General features: G+C 48.3%; 1 pseudogene across 1 annotated transcript; it reads right to left on the reverse strand.

Annotated features, from left to right (window-relative positions):
• Positions 1 to 4,572: 4,572 nt before the first annotated feature.
• On the reverse strand, positions 4,573 to 13,577 carry LOC311371304 (ras association domain-containing protein 8-like; annotated as a pseudogene). The gene is made up of 6 exons (XR_014684167.1): positions 13,326 to 13,577; positions 12,956 to 13,159; positions 12,489 to 12,563; positions 11,240 to 11,362; positions 9,234 to 9,360; positions 4,573 to 8,356 (listed from the first exon to the last, which is right to left on the reverse strand). The product of XR_014684167.1 is annotated as a ras association domain-containing protein 8-like (transcript).
• Between the last annotated feature and the right edge of the window lie 509 nt (positions 13,578 to 14,086).

Genomic DNA, 14,086 nt, shown 5'->3' on the forward strand with positions numbered 1-14,086 from the left:
GGGTGTGTGTGTGTGTGTGTGTGTGTGTGTGTGTGTGTGTGTGTGTGTGTGTGCGCGTGTATCACACATGCACATTTGCATGTGTTGGCAAACTTAGCTAAACAACAAAGAACAACAATGAATTCCAAACTATTGCTTTCCCTTCACATGAGCAAGGCATTTAACCCTGGATTGATCTGGAGCCACCTCTGCCTCATCAGGAGCAGAGGGTATGAGTGTACCTGGTCGCTCACGGTTGCGTGGGCGGAGAACTCCCTGCAGGAGTTCAGCTGTGTGTAGTTTGCGCCGGTAGAGATAGATTTCCTCACTCCTCACACCAGGAGCCAGACGGTATTACAGGCTGCTGCAGGCCAGCACCACTCATACCTGTCTGCCATTTAAAAAGGGTACAACGTAACATTTCTTAGGAGTACAACACACTCTACTTTTGTATATAAATATCTTTATTTGGACTTTATTTTTACGCTTGCACATTGAATTCGCTCCCAATTCCCAGAGCTAGTCACCATGAGATATAGCCCTACTTGGACTACTTGGTGCTCGCTAGCTAACACAGCTCCAACCCGCCACATAAGCCCGACCATAACGGAGACGCCGGGGTGATGCAATAATCTTTGACGTCAATCATGTCACATGAGTTTACTTGTTCTTGACTCTGTGGGACATGATTAGCCACACACGAGAAACTATTAGATTTTCTTTCTCCCATTTTGACACCCAGTAATAGTCCAACTCTTCCCGGTGAATGCTCCCCTCCCGGTGTTAAAGGCAAACAAAAGCAACGACCACCACTCCGGTTGCGTCTCTGCGACGCGGCGCCTCTGGTAGTGAATTAGAAACGTATTAGGAAGGAAAGCGAGTGTTTGCGGCGGGGCTGTTACGGAGGGGGGGGGAGAGGGGGAGTGGGGTCTGGCGGCGGCGGCGGCAGCGGCGGCGGTGGAGACCGGGCAGGCGGGGATGATATTACCGCTGGCACGGGGGAAGTTAATGAAAGTTACACGCGTTAAAAGGGCAGGCGTCGCCCATCACCCGGCGTGCCAACAGACCCTGGGCTTCGGCAGCGCTGGGACGGCTTCATTAAGCCCAGAACCCAGCGCTGTCACTCCGGGAAACGGACGAGGCCAGCCAAGGAGCGGCCAAACAACAGCACAGTAATAACATTGACATTTACAATAGGCGTCGGGTATCATATCACATTTCTGCCTCCACACACTTAATTCCTTTTTAATTGCTTTTCCGTGTCGGTTCCGGAATAAGGTTGTCTCTCCTCATTTAGGAAAATAGAGGGATATGGACACGGCTATTGGGATGGAGGGAGGGGTTGTGTGTGTGTGTGTGTGTGTGTGTGTGTGTGTGTGTGTGTGTGTGTGTGTGTGTGCCCATATGTTTGGGGTGTGGAGGGCAGTGTCAGATGATAAAGTGGGTGTCATGTGTTGCGAGTTAATTTTGTGCCTTCGGTTATTGACATGTTTGGTATCCGTTTTCATATATATACAAATGTGTGTGTGCGTGTGTGTGTGTGTGCAAATCATTAGTCAAAGAGGGCAAAACTCCAGGAAACTTTGTGAATGCATAGTGAGTGAAAACGACTTGATCCATCCACACCTCATCGTTTGAGGACTTGATTAATTGTAGTCACTCTTCGGCGTGGGGCTGATCGCGAAATTTGACGCCATTCGGATAATGACAAGAGGAAGCAGTCTGCATGAAGATTAATGACTTCAAATAATCCACATCAAATGTCATCTTTAAATGCCGTTGTAATTGCTACACCTTCGTGCAATAGATCGCAATCTGTCGCATCAGCTGTTAAAGTTTTTAGCCACACCGGAAGTGACCCTTCAACCACATTGAGAAAACATGCCCCTCCCCCAAAAAACATGTTAGAGATAAGCGGCCATTTTTCCCAGAGATAAAACTAGCTAGACTAGTTGTATCTAGACTATTAGTTAGTAACATTCATAATACTGTTAATGCAAGGACTTTCACAAGTTGGCCTTAGGCTCAATCACCATTACATTTTCTAATTTGACGATAGTTACTTGAAGGACATTTATTTACAAAATCTAAATCTAAATCTTCGACTCTACCACTTTAAGAAGTTCACATTCAACCGGTGTGGAAAATCGCTTCATTATGGTTTGTTAATTTCTATAATTTGGGGTAGTACGGTGGTGAGACGGTTGGGTTTTGAGGTCCATCAAACCGCTAACTGATTCGTGGCACGGCCCCATGCATCACGTAACTTGGCAACAACAGAGTTACTTTTATCCAGCCGAGTGTGCGGTGGTTTATTATCAAAGCTCATCATCTCCATAATTCATGGATGCCCATCTGTCTGCCACCTACTGCCATCGCAGCGCCGCATCCACTCATTCACTGAGGGGCCATGGGGCTGTTTAATGGCAGCTCCCGCCATGGCACACACTCACACACACACACACACTTCTGTAAATACAATGCTAGCGAGCATGCACACACACATGGACACATGCATTAAAGCCACACACACACACACACGCGTGTGTGTGGGTGCGCGGACACACACGCACACGCGCACGGACACACACGCACGCGCACACACGCACATGGACGGGGACACACACACACACACACACACACACACACACACACACACACACACACACACACACACACACACACACACACACACACACACACACACACACACACACACACACACACACACACAGGTTGTGTTGACATGTTATTTCTTCATTCTTCATTTTTAAACGTGGTTATATAAGGTGAAACGTCTTCTCGGCTTCGAATTGACTTACAACAGGATAACATCTCCTCTCATATCGCCTCACACAAGATCTCTCATCCTCATCCAGGCGGATTCCCCACAAAAGACTGTCACACTTTTGCATCCAACCGATTTCTCTTGTGATAAAATGGAGATACTTTGATGTGAATGCCTTGATAAAGCTCAGCGGCTGAGTTGGAAGGGATAAGTCTCCAAGTAAACAAAAAAAGAAAGGGATAGCTTGATAGAGCTCGCTGGTAAGATCTCTGAAATTGGCAAAATCTCTGAAATTAAGAAGAACCCAGGAGATAGGGAATAAACTGTTCCAAGCGGAGACTAGTTTTGCTCGTTTTTTTTATGCTTGGTTCTTTGAACTATTTCTGTCGAGTATTGTAGCCTACTTGGTGAAAAAGAAAAAAAGACTTTAAAAGGCATGCAATATATACTTCTCCAGGATCCCCTGAATCCAAATAAAATAAAATAAAATTGAGATATAAAATTGACAAGAAATCGACAAAAATAAAATACTGATAAATGTCTACAATATTGTCAATACATACTGTTGTAAAAACTTCCACAGACAATACTGTACACAGATTATAGTTTTAGAGGGATTTTAGTTGCCCAACATAAAGACAATGTCTCCCTATCCCTGGGTGTGAAAGCCGCTGAAAGGACAGCACTTCTTGGGGGAACAATAGCCAACTCCAGTGTTGACATCGCCTTTTCACTGACAGAGATATAGAGCTTTGGAATTGAAACTCTTCAATTATTGTCTGGTGTGAGAGGGTCACAGATGCAATCAGAGCCCCTGTGACACAGCTGGTGAACTTTATTAACGTATTAAACCTGGAATGCACTGGGTGAGAGCGAAGGACAACAGCCCCAACTGGTTTCTCCTATAACAGTCTGGGGTATAAAAAGAGGAGAAAAAAAAAACACTTTTCAGACTTTGTAAACTGTTAAGCCTCTAATTTATACTTGACCAATTGTTGTAAAGTAAGTATGACAAGTGACGTCGGTCTCATCACCGGGCGGCCAGGATTTAAAGTTTGGGAGAAAGCCTTTTCCGGTAATTTCACCTTTTAAAAGGACCTTCTATCCAGTTACGATACGATACTAAGATACTACTTTATTTGTCAGTAGGGCACTGAAATTCATTTTGCGGCCGTTCTAAACCATTAGGACATACAGGTACATTCATTGCAGTTCATTGCAGTTTACCTTCAATCTGTACTTGAAATGGGACGTTGTTTCGGTTATTTTGTTAGATTATAGCCCCGACAGGCAACCGGTGGTGATGACAGGGAATCAGAGCCGTCAGAAGAGACGCAGACCCAAATTTCTTTCGCGGGCGACTTCTCAACGCAGCCTGGTTTAAATCAATTTTAATTAAACCACGGAACATGAATAATGTACGTCCTTGGCTGGGCTGAATGACAGCCAACCCACAGCCCCGTACAAAACTGCCTGAACGGGCGATTAAGGGGCTTTTGCGTACCCGAAAAAAGTAAACAGACACCAACTAAATATTTTCGCTAATGCAGGTTATTACATAACCGTCATAACGTACGTCTTCCAATTGGAAGAGACCAAAATTGGTGGCTTCAAGTTCACTTAATGGTCGTCTGCAGTCCCCTCCATCGTTCTGTTACCTCCACCACTGGAGAACGACTACAGCACTAAATAACAGGATAAGAATGCGAATCAACAAATAAACAGTTTCTCCTCTTTTGTTCATATTTTATTTTTTAATGTTTTATAAAATGCAATTGACAGAACTTTAGTTATATTACACTGACCTGTTGTAGTTCATGGAGATAGAGAGGCCTACTTCATTCTGCTCTCAACTACAGTCATGGTATGTACATTACAGGATAAAAATAAACATTATAAATATAAGTCATGTCACAGATTCTTCATGATGCAATGGAGTTATTGATGCTGGCCAAGATGTGTGAACTTGACAAGTTTACAGTATACAGTCCATCAAATTATATTAAACTGAGGTTATTAATATTAACCTGATAACATCTCAAAACAGTTGTATGAGTTAATGCAGAAATCGTACATCATTGCTAAAGCTAATTCTGTCTATGCTACGGTATATACAATTTTATATATCGTTTTTTGACGTTTGGTTGAATTACTTAACACAAAAAGTTGGGACAGATCTGCTTTAACTTCAGCAGAAACTTCCAAGTTTAAAAAATATATCGAGTCAATAATGGCATCATCATTATTTGTAACTGTCACTGACAATTGATCACAGCACAGCTCAAAGCTTTATATAATAACTGATGGATAATTTAACCTGATATTCGTCACCTTGAGCAATCGTTTCAATGTTTACCAAACGAAAAAAGGTTTTACTGCATTGTGGACATCTTGGCAACCGTTAAAGCCTGATCGACGTTACTACAATAGAAAGCCAACTGTACTACCCCCGGAAGTGTAGCCTGTCTGTGTGTAGGTTCCATGTCGACACAACGCAAGGACCACGCAGACGCTTCAATGCAGTCTTGAACCTGTTTTGGTTCTGCGTCGGGTTTTAGTGAGCCGACCAATCACAGCCCTCGCTGCTGCGTCGCCTCGGCGCAAGTTTACGATTTTTGGGAGGCGCACGTCAGGCCTTTGCGGTGGACGCGAGGAGGGTCCGCAAGGACGTAAGGGGTCCGTAAAACCTCCTTGCGTTGCGTCGACGTGGAACCATATTCAGCCCTTTAGGTCCTTCTAGAACAACGGCCGTGTACACACGCGCACAGAACCGGTCGCGTTGGCCCACAGCTCTCAATTTCAACCTCACCGACGGCCCAACGATTTTCTTATCAACAAAACCGAAACAAACGAAAAAGATATTTGATAGAATGCGGTGAAGTGTAGACGCTAGTATTTACAGTTCAGTTCGATCCGTAAGGCATGCCATTGTTGTTCAAATCCTGTTCGCGGGGTGAGAGCAGGCGGTGGAGGAGTCTGTTTGGCGGGAACTCATTCTCTATTTGGCGGGAACTCATTCTCTATTTGTTCACGCCCCCCCTGTGTCTCCTCCGTTAAGAATGGTGGTGTTGTTGTAATCCCAGAATGCAACAGCAAGTATCTTCTTTTTTCGCCCCGTGTTGAGAGATTAGCATTTCAAAGACACCTTGGGGAAAAACAACTCAACCGTATAGTTTGTTTTTTAACCCCAGGGTGTTGAAGCGGGTACAAAATCTGCTCAGTCACAAAGACTATCAATTTAAACACAGGCAGAATGATGTCCTCCATGAGTGCCTCGTCCATCCCTCCGTCTTATAAAGGCTAAACAAACGCTAAAGCGTGCTGACTAGGTCTGCTACAGTACTACAGACTAGCATGGGTATATCCTGCATTCCTAAGAAAACATTACATTCATGTTAATGCTACTATATATTTGACACATCGGCTTTGGTTCGTATGAGACATCTTCAGTTGTAGAGAAATTATTAATAAACAGAGAGCACAGTTTGTTCATTAAAAAGGGGATAGATCAGGGCAAAGGATGACAAACTCCGGCACCGTTTTAAGAACAATATAGTAGTGAATGTGTGTGTGAGGGAAATGTTTTAAAACGGTTAATTGAAAAGTTAAAGTGCTTGTATGTTAGTGAATGTACAAAACGATATAGATTGTGTTAAATAATGAAACGAGTGATGCGACACACAGTTGAGACAGAAGGACTACGGTTAGGGGTTAACCTCCATAAATAATGTTGAGCTTGCCGCCATCTAGTGGTGAAACTAGGATGTTGCAGGCAATACTATAATGGAAATAATCTCATGAAAAGTTTGTATGAAAGCGGTTAATACATAACATGAACTGGGAGGATCTCATTCACTTATTCAAAAATAATGTACAATCTTAAAAAAGGTTAATACTGAATTATGCCTCTTCAAATTAGATTGTAGATTTTAGCAGTTAATTTTAGTCTTCTTGTAGCAGAGGGTATAGGTTAGGTTTAAACAAGCAGAAGAGACTACTTATGAACGCTTGCTGCATATTTATAAATGAAACGAATCCCCATAGTCTGAAAAAATAAGTTGTAATTATTAAATGATTTACTGGACATCTGTAGCTCTGACTAATTACCAACTATTGGCAACCTTCATAAATGACTAATAGTTGAACGGCAAATTGAATAGAAAAATTAATTCAAGGAACCATAGCTTTAGGCGACCATCTGTTAGAAGAGTTAAATCAAGATAAAACTGACCTCTGGTTCATATGTGAAAAAAATATCCTCTACCAGAGTAAGGCAATCATATATGGCTATTATTTCATTAAAAAGTGTGTGTGTGTGTGTGTGTGTGTGTGTGTGTGTGTGTGTCATTTAAGGTTGCATGTCAGCATTTTGTACACTATGTGTATGCGTGCTTGCGTGTGTGTGCCTGTGTATGATTGCGTGCCTGGCTATGTGTACGTGTGTGTGTGTGTGTGCGCATGGCAACATGACACAACTTTCCCAGCCCATCAATGACCTCAACACTTCCCCTCGTCTCCTTCAGTATGGACCAAACCCCCCCCAACACACACACACCACCCCTTCAGGGTGGCCCGTCAGCCACCAGGGCAGTCCGTGGTCAGGGTCTCTCTGCCAGGGAGCTTCTCTGATTAAAAGAAGCCTTTTGTTTTTAAAGGGGCGCACTCACACTAGGTCACCTGCGCCGTGCCCGAGTACGTTTGCCCCCTAAAGTCTAGATCGTTTGGCTAGCGTCAGCACGCCATCCGCACTCAAGGACAGTTGAATCCCGTGGCCTCAGTACACTTCGGAGAGGTGTGCTCAGGCCACGGTACAGATGCTAATGAGCCGACACGCTCACACGCACGGATACGCAACCTTTATGTACAAGAGGCAACCGTACTCAGGCCCAGTGGAGATTGCCCAGTGTGAGCACAGGCCAGTGGCACAGAGGGGAGGGAGGTGGGGGGGGGGGAATCATACTTGAGTATGGTACAGGGCAACTTTGCCTAGTGTGAGTGCGCCCTAAGACATTGAATTAGACCGCCCTGCACATCATCAGTGGGTTGCACGTTTGGTTTCGGGTTAACTTTGAGCAAGGTTGAATCTAGGGGGAGTTTGTGTTACGTTCGTATTCTGAGTCGCTGTCGCAGATCTGGGATGTGTGAAGGTTAGTCAAAATAAAAAAGAGAGAGAGAGAGAGAGAAAGAAAAAAAGATTTTTCACTGATTTTATCTATCGTCTTCTGGGATTCGGATGCAGTCAAAGTCAACCACCCAGCTTCAGTCACAGGAAACCCATCCAGTGTCTTGCTCAAGAGCACCCCGACAGCCGTGTGGACCAACCCCCCCCCTCCCCAGGTCGTGGCGGGGGTTGTGAACCTTCCCTTCGCAGTGGGGTGGATGTCGCTCCTGCCTGACTCTCCGGGGGGGGGGGGGCTACCCCCCGGACCCCTGTGGTGTGGCGTGACCGAGGGTGTGGGGGGCAGAGGGCGGCTCAGACGTAGATGCCCTCGGGGTTGAGGCTGGAGGAGGCGGGGCCCTGCAGGGCGCGGAGGTCGCTGGGCAGCAGGCGGGCGGAGCCCAGCCGCTTCAGGGAGCCGGACTCCGCCTCTGGAGGGGGACAGAGCGGAGGACGTTCAGCCAAAGATCAGGCCGCAAAAGCTACTCACGCAATCACACACCGGTACCAAGGCTTTAAGTGGATGAACTTAAAATAACTTAGTTTCAAATTCCAAAACAATTAAATGATACCTTAAGTTATTTCAAAAGACAATTTTGAAATAGTGGATGGATTTGTAACAATAAGATTGTTCTCTGTTTGCCCACCAGATGGCGATGTATTCTCACTTTTATGATTAAACACAAAATGACAGCAGCACTGTCTCTCTGACCATTTCTTCCTTAAAGAATGAAATGTAAACTATAAGCAGATGCTTGTGTGTCTATATGTATGTGTGTGTGTGTCTGTGTGTGTGTGTGTACTGAGTATGTTTGACTGTGTGTGTGTACGACTGAGTGTGACTGTGTGTGACTGTGTGTGTGTGTGTGTGACTGTGTGTGTGTGTGACTGTGTGTGTGTACGACTGAGTGTGGCTGTGTGTGTGTGTGTGTGTGTGTGTGTACGACTGAGTGTGACTGAGTGTGTATGACTGAGTGTGGCTGTGTGTGTGTGTGTGTGTGTGTGTGTGTGTGTGTGTGTGTGTGTACGACTGAGTGTGACTGTGTGTGTGTGTGTGTGTGTACGACTGAGTGTGACTGTGTGTGTGTGTGTGTGTACGAATGAGTGTAACTGTGTGTGTACGACTGAGTGTGACTGAGTGTGACTGTGTGTGACTGTGTGTGTGTACGACTGAGTGTGACTGTGTGTGTGTGTGTGTGTGTGTACGACTGAGTGTAACTGTGTGTGACTCTGTGTGTGTGTGTGTGTGTGTACGACTGAGAGTGTGCGTGTGTGCGTGCGCGCGTGCGTGCGTGCGTGCGTGCGTACCGGCGTGGTCCTCCTCGCTGGGCTCGGCCGGCAGCACGGTCACCTTGGTTCCGGTCTGCTGGATGAACTGCTGCAGGTTCACCTGCCGCAGCTCCTTGGTCAGCTGCTCCAGCTCCTGCTCCTTGTCCTGCAGGAGCCAGACACAGGGGACCGCTCAGAACCAATCAGAACACTGGACCGCTCAGAACCAATCAGAACACAGGACCGCTCAGAACCAATCAGAACACAGGACCGCTCAGAACCAATCAGAACACTGGACCGCTCAGAACCCAGCCCGTCAGAACACAAGGTATTAAGCCGATTATATGGGTTTAATATTTATTATGTTGTTATTAAACCTTGTGTAAATTGTCTAGCAGTCATTTAGATAAGATAATCGACACCTACTTTGTGTCTCCACCAATGACAAAACCACACACACACACACACACACACACACACACACACACACACACACACACACACACACACACACACTCCAGGGGTCCCTTGATACTCACTGGTCAAATTGTACACAAACATAATACATAATACAGCATAATGAACAATGCACATAAACCACAAAATGCAGAAGCGTTCATTCCCTTAATCCCTTTCAACGCTGAAATTCGACGTCGGTGGAAATTGAGGTTCGGCCAACATAAAGATCTGTAGGTGAGGCCAACATAAAGATCTGTAGGTGAGGCCAACATAAAGATCTGTAGGTGAGCCCAACATAAAGATCTGTAGGTGAGCCCAACATAAAGATCTGTAGGTGAGCCCAACATAAAGATCTGTAGGTGAGCCCAACATAAAGATCTCTAGGTGAGGCCAACATAAAGATCTCTAGGTGAGGCCACCGCCTCAACTTCAGATTTTTTATGTTCTTTTATGCCACTGGGCTCAGCCCTGCATGCAGAGCTCTGGATGCATTAACTTCCTCAGAGCCCGGTGGAGTCTGTGGTCAGGACAGAGCGAGAGGAACCAGGCGCTTCAGAGACACTAATCCCTCGGCTGCTTACGCAACTCTCTGCCCCGGCCCCCGCTCCTCATCAGACAAAGAATGCTGCCTTATTCCTCCTCCTCCTCCACCTCCTCCTGTGATACCACTCCTCCTCCTCCACCTCCTGCTGCAATACCACCCCTCCTCCTCCTATAAGACCACTCCTCCTTCTATAAGACCACTCGTCCTCCTCCTCCTCTAATCCTCCTCCTCCTCCTCCCAACTCCACCTCCTGCTCCTCCTGAAATACTCCTCTTTCTGTAACACCGCTCCTCACTCCTCCTGAAAAACTGCTCCTCCTTCTGTAATATGAACCCCTCTCCCTGTAAAACCACCACTCCTCCTCCTCCTCCTCCTCCTCCTGTAAAATCATTACTCCACCGCCTCCTCCTCACTCCCTGTAAAAACCCCTCCCCCTGTTACACTCCTTTCTCCCCGTCCCTGGTAGACCGTTCTGCAGGAGGTGCTGAGTAGGCAATATCACGGCCAGGGAACACATCTTTGATTTCTTCCTCCCCTGCACAGACTCTGAGCCTCCGGACCACAGCTGACCTGGAGGCCGTCCTCTGAGCCTCCTCTGAGCCTCCTCAGACCACAGCGCTGTGACCTGGAGGCCGTCCTCTGAGCCTCCTCTGAGCCTCCTCAGACCACAGCGCTGTGACCTGGAGGCTGTCCTCTGAGCCTCCTCTGAGCCTCCTCAGACCACAGCGCTGTGACCTGGAGGCCGTCCTCTGAGCCTCCTCAGAGACAGCAGTGAGACCTGGAGGCCGTCCTCTGAGCCTCCTCTGAGCCTCCGGACCACAGCTGACCTGGAGGCCGTCCTCTGAGCCTCCTCTGAGCCTCCTCAGAGACAGCACTGTGACCTGGAGGCCGTCCTCTGAGCCTCCTCTGAGCCTCCTCAGACCACAGTGCTGTGACCTGGAGGCTGTACGCTGTCAGACGCTCCCTCAGAGATTCCGATCGGAGTCACACAGGAGAGCCGGCTGGGAACAACGACAGCAGCTGAACGGTTCGGGGGGCTGACCTGCAGCCTCTTGGACGACTGGCCGAGCGAGCGCTCCAGGGCGCGGCAGCTGCTCTCCAGACGGGCGCTCTGCTGGCTCTGCTGCTCCAGCTCCCCCCGCACCCGGGACAGCTGCGCCTGCACCTGGACCAATCACAGCGGGTTAGTACCATGACCCCGCCCCCCCCCAACACCCTGCACAGCTGCGCCTGCACCTGGACCAATCGCAGCGGGTTAGTACCATGACCCCGCCCCCCCAACACCCTGCACAGCTGCGCCTGCACCTGGACCAATCACAGCGGGCTAGAACCATGACTCCGCCCCCCCCACACCTCATTAGGACCATGACTCCACCCCCCACACCTCGTTAGTACCATGACTCCGCCCACGCACTGATGCCGTATGAATAGCTCATACAACATGCAGTACGATAGTATAAATCAGCGAATTAACTCAATGCAGGTTTGTTAAGTCATGGAGATCTAATGGATCGTGTCCTGTAGTATAAAGAGTATATATAATGCCCATATTAACATTAATTATTAACTGAACACAATATACAAACACAAACGCCTGTGGAGCTTAGCTAATGAATGATTTGTGACTCATATGACTGAGCAGAATGTTGGCCAGCATCGCCACGGTGACGGCCAATGAATCACTGGGCTCGGAAAATAGTTGGGAGGTGACGCAGGCTGAGTGGAGTTCTTCCTTCAAAAGGTTGTACTATTCGGGTATGGAGTCAAAACTTTATTAGCCGGCATTACGGACAATATAAAACAACAGAATCCCCTTCAGGCGCTGTGCTCCTTCCCTCTCTAGCTTAAGAGAATTTGATCTCGATGATAAAATAAAGGTTACATAATTAAAAATATTTTTTTAATATTTTATTTGATAAATTATAATGAATTCCAGTGTTGACCCCAATAAACATGTAGATAAACAGAGGCCAGACCGTGACAGAGGAGAAACTGTCTCTCTACCAGCGCTCCCCGGCATGAGCAGACCAGTTGTGGGTGCAGCTGTGAACCAGGAGCTCAGAGCTGAATGGGATTAGAATAAAAAAAACACTGCAGCTCTCTGGGGGTTCCCCGCTGGGCCTAAAATATCTACTTTTAGACGCCTTGAACTAGTTTCTATAGCCGCATGCTACACAATAATCCACCAGCAGCGTTATTAATGTCACCGCGCAGTCAGCTGCTGCTGAGGGCGGTGTCATCTGACGGGGACGGACTGCCCTGACGACCAATCAGGTGGAGTGTGTACATACCTCTTCCTCATTGGCCTGCTGGTTAAGCTCCGCCTCCTGCTGCAGTCTCGTCTGCTCAAGCCCCGCCTCCATGGTCTACATAAAAGAGGGGGGGAGGCGATGAGTCAAATTAATGAAGCTTTCCTCCAAGGGAGCGAGCGCAATAATACGATTGCCACTTTCAGAAGGCAAGCAATAAAATGCCCCATGGATTCAGAGAGCGAGAGAGAGAGAGAGAGAGAGAGAGAGAGAGAGAGAGAGAGAGAGAGAGAGAGAGAGAGAGAGAGAGAGAGAGAGAGAGAGAAAGAAAGAAAGAAAGAAAGAAAGAAAGAAAGAAAGAAAGAAAGAAAGAAAGAAAGAAAGAGAGAGAGAGAGAGAGAGAGAGCGAGAAAGAGAACAAGAGAAGAAATGGGGAGAAACCAGTCCAGACCCCCAACCGCCCCCGCTCCCCCCCCTTCCCCCAGAGGTCAGAGGTCATAAGGGGTCACCTGCACGCGGGCCAGGTACTCCAGCAGCCGGGCGGTGACCTCGTGCACGCGGCCCTGCAGCTCGCCCAGCTGCAGGCGGAGCTGCCGCTCGCTCTCCTGCTCGATGTGCAGCTCGTTCAGCCAGAACTCCTCCTCCTCCGCCTCCGTCTCGCTCCTCTGCAGCTGCTGCTGCAGCAGCAGCACCTCCTCCTCGTACCCCACCGCCTGCTGGGGAGGAGAGGGCAGAGAGGAGAGACCCCGTCACCCCTCGTCGCCTTTTAACCGCTCCCAAAAAAAAAAAAAAGTCATAAATAAAAAGCAGAACCAGCAGTGTCGTCTTCGCTCGAGTTCAAATACGAATAAAGTTCCCCCCCCCCCCCCCGAGTCAGACCTCGTTGGCCTCGCCCGGCCGCGTCCTCCCAGTCCCGGAGCTCTGCGTCGCAGACCCCCAGCCGGCCCTCCAGCGCCTGCAGCTTGTCCCTCTGCAGCTGCACCAGCCGGCCCAGCTCCCTCCCGGGGCTGGGGGGCAGCGAGCCGTAGCCCGGACCCCCCACACACTGCACCCGGGTCAGGCTGAGGTGGACCCCCCCGCGATGCTGCTGCTGCTGCTGCTGCTGCTGCTGCTGCTGGTGGCCGTGCTTCCCTGGGGAGGGAGGAGGAGAGGACGTGAGTGTGGAGGCGGATAGGATAGGGGTGTGTGTGCATGTGAGGTGGTGTGCGTGTGTGTGCGTGCGTGCGTGTGTTTGCGTGTTTGCATGCGTGTAAGATGGTGTTTGTGTGCGTATGTGAGGTGGTGTGTGTGAGTGCGTGTAAATGTGTGTGTGTGTGTGAGGTGGTGTGTGTGTGTGCGTGTAAATGTGTGTGTAGGTGTGTGTGAGGTGGTGTTCGTGTGCGTATGTGAGGTGGTGTGTGTGTGTGTGTGTTTGCGTGTGTGTAAGGGGTTGTTTGTGTGTGTATGTGAGGTGGTGTGTGTGTGTGCGTGTAAATGTGTGTGTAGGTGTGTGTGAGGTGGTGTTCGTGTGCGTATGTGAGGTGGTGTGTGCGTGTGTGTATGTTGTGTGTGTGTGTGTGCGTGCGTGCGTGAGATGTGCGTATGGGAGGTGGTGTGTGTGTAAGGTGTGTGTAGGTGTGTGTGAGTGGCATGTGTGTAGG

Source organism: Micromesistius poutassou, assembly GCF_964030765.1.
Source record: "Micromesistius poutassou genome assembly, contig: SCAFFOLD_1401, whole genome shotgun sequence".
Classification (NCBI taxonomy): Eukaryota; Metazoa; Chordata; class Actinopteri; order Gadiformes; family Gadidae; genus Micromesistius; species Micromesistius poutassou.